At 38.4% G+C, this 14927-nt stretch overlaps 1 protein-coding gene across 3 annotated transcripts in view; it reads left to right on the top strand.

Moving 5' to 3' along the window:
- Nucleotides 1–14927, top strand: part of IL13RA2 (interleukin 13 receptor subunit alpha 2) — an 899966-nt gene that overhangs the window by 851852 nt on the left and 33187 nt on the right. The window lies entirely within an intron of this gene.

The following is a 14927-nucleotide window of genomic DNA, read 5'->3' on the forward strand; positions in this document are numbered from 1 at the left end:
TGCACAGCCCTCCCTCCCTCTCATCCTAGATTACTTAGCTGACCTGCTACACAGTGGACTCTCTTGGGACCTTAACTTTGTGTTGGAAAAGCTGACCCTCCCCCCCTTCGAACCTGCCTCTTCAGCAGAGCTAAAATTTCTCTCCTGGAAGATAACATTCCTTCTGGCCATCACTTCAGCCAGAGGGGTCTCTGAGCTGCAAGCACTCATGGATGTGGAACCCTTCATCATCTTCCATGCTGACAGGTTATCCCTCAGGACTAACCCATCCTTCATGCCCAAGGTGGTGTCCTGTGTGGCTCTCAATCAATCCATTCATTTGTTCACCTTTTTCCCTAACCCACAGAACAAGGGGGAAAGGATCCTGCACTCTCTAGATGTGCACAGACAGCTCATATTCTATCTAGACAGGACTAAATCCTTCAGAAAGTCTGATCAATTGCTGGTTAATTTTGCTGCAGGGGCAGAGGGCAAAGCCATCTCCAAACAAACCATCTCCAAATGGATAGCACACTGCATCCATTTCTGCTACAAACAACATGGAAAGCCTCCCCCAAAGGAGGTCAGAACTCATTCCACCAGAGCAGACTCCACCTCTGCAGCTTTCCTCAGAGGATTCCCCACCAGGGACATCCTAGAGGCTGCCACCTGAACATCTGTTCACACCTTCACCAAACATTACCACCTGCCTATCTTCTCCAAATCCAGGGCAGAGTTTGCCACTGCAGTCTTGCAGGGCATCCCAGCCAGTCCCTAGTTTCTTTGATTGCCTCCACCCTCTTCCTCAGCTTTGGGAATCAACCCAAATGTGACGACTGCAACAGTGAAACATGAAGGACATAGTACAGTTGTGTACACTTACCATAAATGTAGTTGTTTGAGTGTATTCACTGTTGCAGTCCTGGTTTCCCTCCCTCCAGCCCCCTCTTCTTTCTTCTCTTTCCTTACAAGGGATATATTGGTATTTACTTTCTACTGGTGGGGTTCTTCCACCAGAACCTGGCTCCCCTTTGGGGGCTCCTGACAGGTTAGGGCAAGAAAAACTGATGTAATGGCATCGGCTAACTTATTTTATACTACTGATGACCTGAAGTCAGCCCTGAAGCGGCAGTAACCAGCACAAAAATACTAAGCCTCTGGTATTTGGGCTGGTTGAGGGCTACCCTGGCAGGGATAACCCAAATGTGATGACTGCAACAGTGAATGCACTCGAACATCTACATTTATGGTAAGTGTACACAACTGTACATTCTTTAATATCTTTTCTGCCTGTCTGAGAAATTAGCTTGTTTATAGGAGAAGACATTGGCTTCATATATGCTATGATTGTCATTAAAGCTGTGGCCAGCCTAATATTCTTTTTTTTTCTTGCTAAATGTTTGTTTCTGTAGTGTCATAAAAACTGTAGAAACAGCTTGCTTGGATACTGTTATGTTGCTCCTTAAAGTGATATCAGTTTATGCTTGGTACCATACCACTCAGCCTGATAACATCAAAAATCTGGACTAAGGCCCATGAAAAATAGGTACAAATCTGTACACTGATTAAAATAAAATTTGCATAAATAATTATGTATGTCCGTCCACTCCAATGGAATTATGGGATACATCACACTTGTTAAAACACGTTTTAAATTTATTGTTTTGAACATTTTTCCAGTAAGCAATGAAACAAAATGCATGAACAAATAATGACAAAACTGTCCAGTTCAGACCATCTCCATCATAAAAGTCTACTCAAACTTCTGCAGTCCACCAGCATCAATAAATATGCACAATCTCTGCAGAAGTAAAAAACATCTAAACAATTCCATATTAAAGAAATCTGTAACTAATGAAAAGGTTTCTACTAGCAAACAACTTTATATTTCATTGTTTCATCTACAAGTAAAGTGCCCATTGCCCTTGAAGAATAAATTGCCTATATTACATTAAAAAATGAAAAGCTAGTAATATTCCAATAGGGAATGAATGACAAACTGATAACAGGTTCATAGTTACTAGGTATCTCAGCCAAAGGAGGTCATTCTCAGGGCTACAGCATCCACCCCCTTTAAAAGTACAACACAGTATAGTGTCAGCAAACCATCTACATACTGTGGGAGTAGAACAGACAGCCTTCTGCAGCAAAAGCAAGTATACTAATTTTATTTTCATTTAACATTTGTTTACCGGGAAACTCCGACTTGGAACATAGCCGATTTTCAGCAGAGGCTCGTGGAGAAATGCTCCAGATGTATATCTTTGTATTGTGGGAGGAAGCTGGATCACCCAGAGGAAACCCACACTAATGCAGGGGAGGACATGCAGACTCCACAAAGATGGCAGTTCAGCCAAGAATCAAACCAGAGAACCTCTTGCTGTGAGGTGACAACACTACCCACTGCACCATCCAAATTTTAAGAGGAACAAACCAAAAGTATGAGCCAAACATTCCATACAGTCTGTGAAATTCAGTCAGAAGTGGTGTTATGTGTAGAGAACTCAGGCTGTTGTACCTAAGGTGCAGGGTTTGAGCCTGACTAACCCTAACCACCAGATATACCTAACTGGGGCATTACGCACACGCACACAGACACACACAGACACACACACACAGACACACACACGCAGACAGACAGACAGACACACACACACACACACACACACACACACACACACACACACACACACACACACACAAAAGTAATTAAATTCAAATGCAGCTTATTGGCAATTGTGAAAATGGAACGGTCCTGTTCTAGAACATTGAAGCTAAGTAATTCTCAAATGCAGGAAAGTAATTCAAACACACACACACACACACACAAACACATGCACGCGCGCGCGCACACACACACACACACACACACACACACCCTCAAATGCAGCAATAAAAACTTTCAAGTGTTTACACAAAGTAATTCAAATGACCCATGGTGGTGGTGCTGCGGTAGCATTGTCGCCTCACAGTAAGACGCTGTCCGGTTCGATTCTCAGCTAGAGTGTCGTCTTCGTGCAGACATGCGTGAATGGGCGTACCTTCATTCCCAATCCCTCCGAGCTACACGCTCTAGGGACCTAAACCTTGTCACCACAATAAACAGAACATGCTGGAGGGATAGATTCCTGTCCTAGAGACTTCCCATACTCTGGAACAGACTACCTATCTATGTCAAACAGAGCTCCTCATTAGCACTCTTCAAGAAAAATCTTGATGATTGGATGGGTAATAGGAAATTCACCCCGGGGATCACTTCTGTGGTTCTGCTTGACAGGGGCACAGGAAAATAATTTTCTTGGGTGGCGAAAGCCAGGGTACATTTTTGGCTAGGCTTGTATAGGCCCTAGGGCCAATAGCCTAGTACTTACCTATGAACCTATGAAGGTTGTGCGTCAGGGGTGGTAACTAGGCAAGTAAAAATCAACTACCAATCATTAGCAGACCGGAGTTCCACTTTGGCGACCTCTAACCGGAAAAAGCCGAAAGACACAACAACACAGAATAATTCAAATGCTTATCGGCAATTGTAAGAAGGGAACAGTCCTATTATTCCACCAACTTCTGGAAAGAGCATTGCATCTAAAGTTAACAGTGCTCTTACCTTCCAAGTAAAATGTAACTATTACTGAATGGTCATTGCAGCTAAAGTTAAATATTTTAGCAACTAAAACTAAAAGTGCTTTACCTGGAGGAGCTGGGGAAATACAGCTGCAGACCTGCAGTCAACACACACATGTTACTTGCTGCCCATAAACAAAATCAGTCAGTCACACACCTCAGCCATTTGTGACAGGATGCTCATGAAGCTGATGTCATTTTGCACACCTCTGCACGCAATGATGTCAACAGAAACAAAAAATCAAAAAAAGAAAGTCGGGAAATTCGAGAATAAAGGGGGCCACTCGGGAATTCGTGGCACCCCATTATTTGGACCTCAAAACTTGTAAATGCCAAGGAATTTGGTACGGTTGGGAGGTATACTTGATACATTAATCCCTTAACTGTTGAACATTTTCAGAAGACCTATCTTCATAATCCCAGCATACTAAATGTTTTTGGCTATTATTTCTTTTTGCTTTTAAAAGCCTGTATCTCCTTTCAGCTTTTTTCATGAAATTTTCAGGAAATGTTATTGGCATATCTGTATATAAAACAAAAGTGGACTGGGGTCCCGCCTTTAAAGACAAAGAAGCAGCTACATCTTGAGTTTTCCGAAAAAGTCTATTTTAATGCAATGCTGTTCCGCAAGATATGCAAAAAATGAAAAGATCACTTTTGTAGAAAAAGACATTTTGGTTTTAGGTCTGAAATCAGACTTGTATAGTTATGTTTTTTAATATATGTTTCACTTTGAAGATAACTGAAAGCTACATATTTGTTTTAAGCTGATTGTTTTGTAAATAATATTCTGTTAATTTACAATGACCATTCTGGCCAGAATTTCACTTTAACTTCTAATGACAGTAATGCTCTACTATTTCAACATTCTTATGAAGTTTTGAGGACAAGACCTTTTGATAATCCCACTTTCATTTGTTATGCACAGCCTAATAGCTTTTATGGAAAGTAGACAACAGAATCTCAAATAAAACTATGCCTTTCAGAGCATGCAACACATGTATTTTCCAATACCATCTGTAAATTGAGAAATATTCTTTTTCTTGGAAATTAGAATTGTATTTGATTTTCCTTTTAGAACTACACACCAGTATTATGATTCTTCATCAAATAATGTAAAGTATGTATTATTTTTGTGAAGTAAATTGCAGAACTAGAGCATTCAAATGAGTATATAACATTATTGTTGGTTACCAGGCAATAGAAGACCATTCATCTGAAACCATAAGAAGTATTGGAACAAATTTTACAGAATAATGTTATTACCCTTAACCAAAAAATGTGCTTAGCTGGTGGTTCTGTCTATAAAGGCTTCTACACTTCATGTAATGCAGCTTACTGCACACAACTCTAAATTCTGGGGGGGGTCACAGGTTTAGTGGCAAAACGTCTGTACTTTGGATAAATAAATCACAGCACCCACAATGAAAACCAAGTCTGATGAGCTGTGACCACTGGGGCCTGTTTTTAAAAGGTTATAATTATGTAAGATTACACTTATGCAATTGCATTATAAAACTTTCAGGTAGCAACACATGTTCACTTGCAAAACACACCTAAGACTGAAATTCTAACCTCAGTGCTTCTAGTGCAGCACACCTTTGAACTGGAACCCATGTCTTTAGCTCCAAGAAATCATGCCTTTGGAGCCACAAAATATTATATCTGAAAAATGATGATGAAATATATACAAATTTTCTGATGTATTGAAAAGTAAATGAAAATATATTTTAGTTCATTTCTGTATTTTGTATATGGAACAGAAGTTCATCACACTACCCACAATGAGAACTACAAATGTCAGTAGCAGAAAAGGCATTTATACTAAAGCCACTTGGGTCTGAATTTGAAAATCTATACTTCTGCCCCCTTTGTGATTTCATTAGGAAACCTTCAAATAATAACATCAAGATGTCCCAGAGATCCCAGTACATCCTACCTTTGCATTTAACTCCACAGCTTTAGCTGCTTGAAAACATGGTGTCATAACCATGGGAAGTTATAACTGAAAAGAAGCCTAGCAAAAATATTGAGGAGAACTTATTGAGATTTATTCTGGGCATTTTTGAATACCCAAAAAAGTATTTAGGCCATTATAGCATGCAGCATACTGAGCCGAGTTTCACCACAACACCCAAAATGAAAACCAAGTGCAACACAAAATGTCAGACTGTGGTAATAAAGAAACACAAACTAAAGCCACTGGGACCTGTCTTTGAAAGGTTATATATTTGTTCACATTTGAGATTTCTTTACAAACATTTTAGATAATAGCAACAGAATATTCAGCTGCAAAACGCACATAAGACTGTAATTCACTGCAATTCTAACCTCAGAGTTTCTAGTGTAACTTACCTCTGAATTTGATCCCACAGCTGTAGCTGCTTAAATGCATGACATTGTATCCATGAAATGTTACAGTTGCAAATATATATATTTTTTTCTAGTGAAAGATAAAGGATTTATACTTCATATGTATTCAAAACTCAAAAGAATCATAAGCTAATACTTTACTCAAAATTATAGTCAGCTTATCTGGTTCCTCAGACAATATTCTTAGGTTCATAGTGTTTACTAGGCTAACAACCACAAGGGCCTTTTTAAGCCTAGTCATGCATCCCAAATCTCTGACAAGTTCTGATACCATTGATAAGCGTAAGCATGGGCCAGGGAGATGAACCATTTACAGGTTACCTGTTTGCATCAGAGACATAGGTGCCAAACCAGGGATGAATTTCTGGTTTCCCATCCAATAGTCCAAGTTGCATCTGATTTGGATTAAAAGGAAACTCTGCTTTACATAAATGAAGAGCCTGTTCCATAGATGGGGTAATATCTGGGATACATAGCTATCTCTCCAGCAGGTCCTATTTATATCTCAGCAATGTTTAAGTCTTTAGAATTGGTACTGTTTGTTTTGCAGATATGCAAGAGGTCCATCAGAGTGGGGTCTGACAATTCCCTTTATGCCAGGCATAGATCTCCCCTCAAAAGCCTGTAGGAGGCAGAGTACAGGGATAGGGCTTTGAGGCAGTCAGCATAGGACATATTACTTACGCCCTGTATTCTTTTATTGAGGAACCTCTGTGGACATTCCAGTTGTTGGCTATGCCTGGTTAGGTACATACCAAAGTGGGCATTGTACTCAATGATAGGTCTGATGAATGTCGAATACAGTGGAACAATTACTTCCTTGGACTTAGATGCCATACCTTTGTTTATAAGTTGCACAACATAGAATGATTTCCTCATCACTGTAGACATGTGATGATTAAAGGCTAGATTAATATGTGTGTCCCTAAGTCCCTGACTACTGGGTCAACTCTAAGGAGTGTGTTGTCAATATGATAGTTACCAGTGATGGATGATTTCCCAAAGGATACTATTATGCATTTCTTGACATTTACTTTTAGTCTATGACTCTCACCAGTTGTTTGTTTGTGTCATCCCCTCCTGGAGAACATTTGTGCCAATGTGAGATTCAATGACAGCTCTTAATTTGCAATCATCTGCAAATTTAGTCAGCCAGAGACCACTGACGTTGGCCTTCACTTCTGAGAAGTAAATGCCAAAAAGGGAGAGGTCCAAGGACTGATCCCTGAGGGACTTCACTTGTGACTGGCCTCTTTGTAGAGATGGCCTCCCCAATTTTAACTTTCTGGGAACTGTCTGTGAAACAGTTAGCTATCCACTGGGTGACATATGGGTTTGTACCTTACCTCTTGAGTTTGTCAACAATGCCGAAGTGGGGTATTGTGTAAAATACCTTGGCCAGGTCAAGATAGGCAGTGCGAACAATTTTGCCCTCATCCATTGCTTTGGTGACCTTCTCAAAGAAGTCCACCAGGTTGAGTAGGCATGATCTACCCTTGACAAAACCAAACTGGGTTGGGTCCAGTGTCTAGAGGTTTACTATATCTCGATTGAGCATCTCCATCACAATTCTTTCCATGGTTTTACATATAAGACTAGTGAGACTTATGGGTCTCTTGTTTCCACAGTCTATAGATGGCCCACCTTTGTGCAGAGGGATGACTGTTGCCTTTCTCCATTCATGAGGCATAAAGCCTGTCTGGACGCTGCAGTTAAATAGTAATTCCAGAGGCCCTGATAGGTCATGTTTCATGCTATTTAGAAGGCAGACTGATGCCCCTTCAAACTAAAGCTGAGCCAAAGATGAGGACAAATAAAGGTCTTTTAAGAGTTCTAGAATTGAGTTGAGAACCAAAAACTAACTAGCAAAAAAAAAATGTTTTCAGATTTTTATTGTTCTGTGCTTCAAGTAACAGTAGCAGCCATGTTTGTTGCAGTTGTAACAAGCAATTTATTGTGGTTACTAACACACTCCTGGCAGCTCTTGTTAAGATTTTGGGTGAAGTCCCATCTAGTATCTATACCCTTATCCTCCATTAAACCTCCAGTCTCTCCTCCAGTTCACTTCTCACCTTCTCATTTGTTATCTTCTCTGTCCATCTCTGACCTGTTCAGTCTTTGTAGATCAGTACTATCCTTCTACTTTTTTTGTGAACCCTTATGCAAATGATTTATTTAGAAGTTTCACCTGTCACTTCACCTCATTATGTTTTTGCACTTTCCAAGATATTTTTACCCCATCCTATATTTCCATTTTCCTGAAATATGCAAAAACAACATTCTTCCTTTTTGTGATATCAATATCCTTTTTCCTCCAAGATGTCTTTATCTTCTTACTACATTGTGCTACCTTCTGTCTAGCCAACAGACACTCTAGCTGTTGATATTCTTAGAATTATGTCATATTCCCAAGTCCTTTTATGGCCCTAATCCCTGCTTGGTCTTTGATATTCCTCATTTGTGCTATTTTCTGTCAGATCATCATTTCCCACATGCACCACTGTATGTGGAAGTCTCTATCCCCTTGCACAACCGACTTGGTTATTGCTAGGCTAGTTTTGCTGAATGCTAGGCCTAGAACTGTTTGCATCATTACCAAATACATCTTTTTCCTTGCCTCTCCATCTGACAACACTAATAACTGAATGTAGACCATGAAATCCCTTCTCTGCATCTCTTAGGCTATGCTTACCACTCCCTCTGAGCCACATTCATCAGCGTCTGACTTCCTATCTTTCAATGTAATATTACATTACTATTCCTCATACTTGACTACCTGTTTCCTTGACTCACCCTTCTAAGTGCCCTCTTCCTCCTCTTGGTCATTTGATATGCTTAGTCCCCTTCCTTTCTTTTCTGCTCCTCTATCCCCTTCTCCAGACTTTATTTCTCTCCAACTAGCTTCTTCTTCCTTTTGGTCTCCTTCTTATCCCCCACTCCACTGGGTCTTTCCACATTTCCTCTGTCTACTGTGTCACTTATATACATACCTGTAACTACATCTGTCCAATTCCTACTGTCAACTGCATTTCCCATTCAAACATTAATCAACTTGGACTACCCGCTGTCCTCCTGTCATTTCCTCCTCTGCTCTATACATCTCTTCTCCTTTACAGTTTAGAAGCCAATCAACTGCCCTCTGGTTTCCAGATCCTTGAAGCTCCCACATTCTCCTGAAATCTCCTAGTACATTCACACCAAAGTTTCCTGAAACACAATCAAGCCTCACAACCTGAACACCACACTTACCATTCAGTCTTACTCCACTGGTTTACTCTGTTCCTTTATTCCCACTTTTGTCTGCTCTTCTAGAAATGTTTTCTTGATTTCTAACCTAATGCATAAGCAGCTCTTCCTGACTTTCTTCCCTCTGTTTTTCTTTTTCATTTTCTTTGTTGCCTACTTGAATTTCTCATTCCATTGGTTCTGCCACTGCCTTGTGATGATTCATATTAGAACACTGAATATCAATAATATGCGACAAATATATTTAATACTAACTTGATGAGAGAAACACATTTTGTCATATTATGTCAATGCGTGTCAGAACCCAAAAGACTCTGGTGTCAAAATAGTATTAGGAAATTAAGTATTGCATAGAATGTGAAGCCCTGGTTGCTTCACTTCTTCACTTGCTCTGTCACTTAGCACCTTCATAGCGCATAATTCTCAGTTAAGGAGGATGGGGGACAGAGCCCATAACATTTATTATGATATCCTAAAACATGCATTGTGTTTTTTTTTTTGGGGGGGGGGGATAAAATTATTTTTGTTTCAGTGGGCAGATAGTGAATGAAAGCAAAGGACAGTTATGGTGATCTCCATAAAGTGATCCTTGCTATGGCTTGGTTAGGAATAATGGAGGAAAGAAAGCATGTCTGAAAGCTCCAAATTGAAAATTATTTGCTGTGATCATTTTTTTTCACTTTTTCTGGAGAAGGCCACATAGCTCTGTGGGACAATGACCACAACACCATACACTTGTATTTATTTACTTATTTTTATTTAAATGTATGGCAGTTTATGTGGTGGATGGGCTATCTTCTTAGCAGCAAGTGGAAATACATTACAGTGAGGCTAATTCTTTTTTGACAATCACACATTAGAGAAGTTCACCAGAAATGGCTGTCTGTGTGTATGTGGAGGGGGCAGGTCTCATATGAAAGGAAAGAGGAATTAGACAATTAAAACAAAAAATTGCCGACATGGCTATTTTGAAGGAAGGAAGGAAATGGATGTATACATGCCCAAGAGCAAGAGGTTGAAACTTTCCTCACAATCAAACATCAAATATGTATATAGAAGAAGGATGTCTTTTTGGGGAAGGGAGAGAGGTGGCATGCTGCATCTGATAGCATGGGATCATTACATAGTCATTGTCAAATAAAAATGTTATGACTTGATAGGGGTCAGTGTATGTGTCTAACAGCAGGAAGTTGAAGTATGGTACTGTGGTTATGTTTTTGTTTGTTTTATTCTCAATAATACATTGGAAAGGTACAGAATTTTGGTATTGCTTTTTGGGGCAGCTGATGTAAGGAAGTAAATAGCAACTACAGTAGCACTTCAGAATGATTAATGATCTGATTTGTTATGGGGATAGTATCAGTCAAAGAGCAACATGGTTATTATAGTCATGTGATTCCTTCATAAAGACAGTGCACCATTTTAAAAGGGGCACAATACAGTGGGCAATATGGCTGTATTTTTATACCAAAGCATCTTACTAAAAGTCACTGCATTTTTTATTGTGACCTGCTTTCAGGAAACTGACATGTAGCCTCATACACAGATAGAAAATTATGCATTATGAATGACTTCTGTTGTCACTGTCTGGCGCTACAGTATACTTGGTTTCTACCTGGGGATATTTGACCTTTGCCAAAATGGTTGTGTAAAACTAATGTCCAAAATAAATCTCACTAACTTCTCATTATGTCAGAAGTAAAAATCTTATATATCTCACCAAATAAATAGATACATTTTTTCAGTCATAACTGTGGTGACAGTGAAATGGTTTCAAGTGGCTAAAGATATGGATTCAAATTCAGAGGTGTACTGCACTGGAAACTCTGTAGATAAAATTGCGGTCTTAGTTTTCTTTTGCAGCTGACTACTTTGTTTTCTTACGTGAAAGTTTTGTAATACAATCTCAAATGGAGACAGAGATATCACCTTTAAAAGGCAGGCCCCAGTGATTTTGCTTCATGTGACATTACTGCCAGTTTGACATTTTGTATCATACTCAATTTTCATTGTAGGTTAACTTCTGTTCAGTCCAATGAGTAAAATGCAAGCTTTAACTAGTATGGGGCAAAGAGAATGGATACTTTAAAGACTAGCTTTTAGATGGTGATTCAGCAAGTGCCAAAGAGGCAGATCCGTAGTATAAGCATTTGTTTATCAAGCCATAAGGATATTGATGCTTCATAAATGAATACACTGCACTATTTACACTTGCAGCCGACAGAATGTAGCCGAGAGTTTCTCTGCAAATCTGGCAGAGAATATACTGGGGTTTTGCAGAGATGCAGATGTAGGCAGGGTGAGGGAAGGGTATTACTAGCTGCCTGAGCGAGCATCAAACAGGAAGGATGTGTGTGTGTGCGTGTGTGTGTGTGTGTGTGTGTGTGTGTGTGTGTGTGTGTGTGTTACTTCCTGAGGGGAATCTAGTGGAAAAAGTAAATGACAACACATCCTAAAACTGATGATCTGTAAGAAAGCCCTTTGTTTTATTATATCACGCGTTACTTAGTCTTATTTTTTTTCAGGTAAACTACTGTGCCCTGTGTTATTATAATATGCATGTTTAAGATGATTGTCACTACATTACAATGACTCTATTTATATATAGTTTAGTCAAGTTTTATTCCAAAGGGGTGCATCTGTGTCCTGGAAGTATTAGTAGATCGATTTCTATAGAAACTTTGAGTTTTGTTTTGTATCCATGAAAGTCTTCAACTTTAGATTGTTGCCACATTTTGTTTCTTCTTGGCAAGGCTGATAGGATCAACATTCTTCAAAGTAGAAGCATTTAACCATCATCCCATAGCATGTAACAAGAACCCTCTTAAATATCTTCCTCTTGATAAAGTTGTTGACTTTGTAAATAAGTCCTTTCTATACACTATAAATTCTATAGCACTTCTCAAAAAGAAACCAAAAAGTCAATTTGCCCTATGGCTTATATCAACTGCTAAACAATGGACAAGCAATGCAGACAACACCTGGAAGAAATGCAGAGCTAATCCAATACAAATTAACCTTCAAAATGTCAGGGTACTGTGGACCAAAGTGAAAAAAAAATGCCCCAAACTGACAAAAGTTAATATTTCTTCAACCTGTGAAACACCATTGTCAATAACCATAAACAGTGTTGGCATGCTTTAAAATCAGTCCTCAAGCCTGGTAGCCAAACTCCACTTAGTCCTGACCCAGATGATATTGCTTGCTCTGCGAATTCACATTTCATCAACTCTGCTATCAAGACTGCACAACAACAATACCTACTACTTCTCTAGAGCATACCCACAGCACTTTTACTCTGGAACCTGCATGTTACTAATCTAGCATCAAAATTGTTACCGAAATTAACAGCAACAACATTAAAGCCTGATAACTTTCCTGCTGAATTCTTGTCCCTAGACACAAAAACAGGTGCATACTCCATATCAATACTCACTATTATAGCCACACATGAAACATATGTTCCCAGACTGTTATAGCAATCTTTTTTTTTTTTTGCATAAAGATGGTACATATTTAGAATTATCAAACTATAGACATGTAGCTAAATTATCTCCTCACTCAAAGATACTAGAGAAATGTTTTTACACACAGTTAATAAATTACCTCCAAACAATTTTGTATCCCAAACCCAACATTGTTCTCAACCTGATCACAGTACCAATTTGACATTACATATGTATTTAAATGAGGTTAGTGCCAACAGAAATCAAGGCCCCCCATGTCTCTTCTCTCTTTCTTGATCAGTTTGAGGCCTTCAGTACTGTTTTTCATCAACTTTTCAAAGACTGACTAGGCACACTGACTTTAAGTAATAAAAGAATAATAATACAGATTCACAACTATCTCAGTAACTGATCTTAGAGTTTTAACTTGAATAACACCTCATCTTTTCAAGATACTAACATAGTTGTTACACAGGGTTTTACACTTGACTCTGTTTTTCAATATGTTCAGAAAATCATGCATTTCACAATATGGATGGAGAAAAAATGTGAAGTATGAAGATGACTTTATATTAATACATGCAGCCAAGTTTCTACAAGAGCTGCAGTCATTAATTCAATTCACTTTCTCAAATGTGGAACCGTGGATAAAAAATTCCCACTTTCTGCTAAATCCTAATAAAACAAAGCTTATCCTATTCTCTCCTGAAACCACACAAAGCAAACCTTCAATTTCAAAGTAATATCCTTAAACAAAACCCAAGTCAAACAACTCACACATACCAAACTTTTAGGTGTTTACATCGATCATAAATTTAAATTCAATATACTTATTCACTACGTAGTTAACAAAACAGATAAACTGAATATATCTTGTACATCCAAACCAAACCTTGTCGATTTTTCTTTAATGACCGTGCTGATACTTCTTCCATGCTTAATCTCCAACATTCAGCCTTCATAAGACACAGGTAGTCAGACTACAGGTGTGCCTCAAATTTGGTGCTAATGCTGCTTGCAAAACACACCACAGTAAAGCTCTTCAAAAAATACTTGTATAGAGTCAAAACATAAAATAACATAATTTGAACTAGCATTCTCTTCAAGCCAGAAAGATGTCCTATTTTAGCAGACCTGGTTCACAAATACAACCTTACTTAGATCCCTTAGCTCCAAGTTAAAAAAATTAGGTACAAGTCACCTACTCCAACAATTGTAATGGTGACTGTTTCTGTTATGTTTCTGTTGCTTAAAATGTGGAATTCCACTCCTATAGACACTTCCAGTAAAGGCAGGGTCTATATCAGATAGTCGAAGTTCCGTAACTCTGAACACCTAATGGTCGAACCATTATGTTCGAAGTTACAGAACTTCGACTAAGTAAAAAAAAATAAAAACACAATGCCCCCCATACCCCCCACTACTTAAATATACATTGAAGTGAATGGAAACCTCCGCTTATGGAGATTTCCATTCAAACGCTCAAACATTTACAAATTCGAACGTATGGTCTCGACCATATGTGGTTCGAACTTGTGATAGGAACCCGTAAAGCCAACACCAAGATCTTTATCAGCAAACCAAAGTGTTACCTTACAACTGTCTATGATGTTTACTTGAAGTAGTGTAATTTTAATATTGCAATTCTAACCAATTACTTTCATTAAGAACTGTACAGTAGTGGTTAGTCAGCTGGCAATCCTACTGTTATTAGTCTTTCAATATTTCAGCAGTCCAACAGTCTGCAGTAGGTACTGGAAGAAGCAATGTAATTTTGTAGTTTGTACACACAGTATGATACAATTGTTTCCTCCTTATATTTAAAGAGATTTTAATGTACTCTCTAAAATCTGACTATTATATAACATAGTCATTTTCATTTACTTTTACTACAACATTATTTTTATTGGGTACAGTTTATAACCATTGAGATTAAATGTGTTGTACTAATATCTGCATTTCTTTGGTATAGCAATAAGATACTAGTCTATTACCCTGTTTCTGTTTTGTGTATACAAGAGGTTTTGCTACATCCAAATGTAGTGGTGTGGCTACTGTCTCATTCTTTAGTAAAAAAATATATTTTTAGATATGAATAAGGATGTATTTAAGGCTAAAGGTGAAAATCATACTTTTACTTTCTAAATTTTCTTTTATTTTTATTACATATTTGTGTGAATTCTTTTTTTAACAAAACATAGGATGCTTGTGTAGGCTTTTTAGGCACATCTTCATATATTCCCTTTTTTGTGAGTAATGCAC

Source organism: Protopterus annectens, chromosome 15.part0 (assembly GCF_019279795.1).
Source record: "Protopterus annectens isolate FY-2018-M chromosome 15.part0, PAN1.0, whole genome shotgun sequence".
Lineage (NCBI taxonomy): Eukaryota > Metazoa > Chordata > Ceratodontiformes > Protopteridae > Protopterus > Protopterus annectens.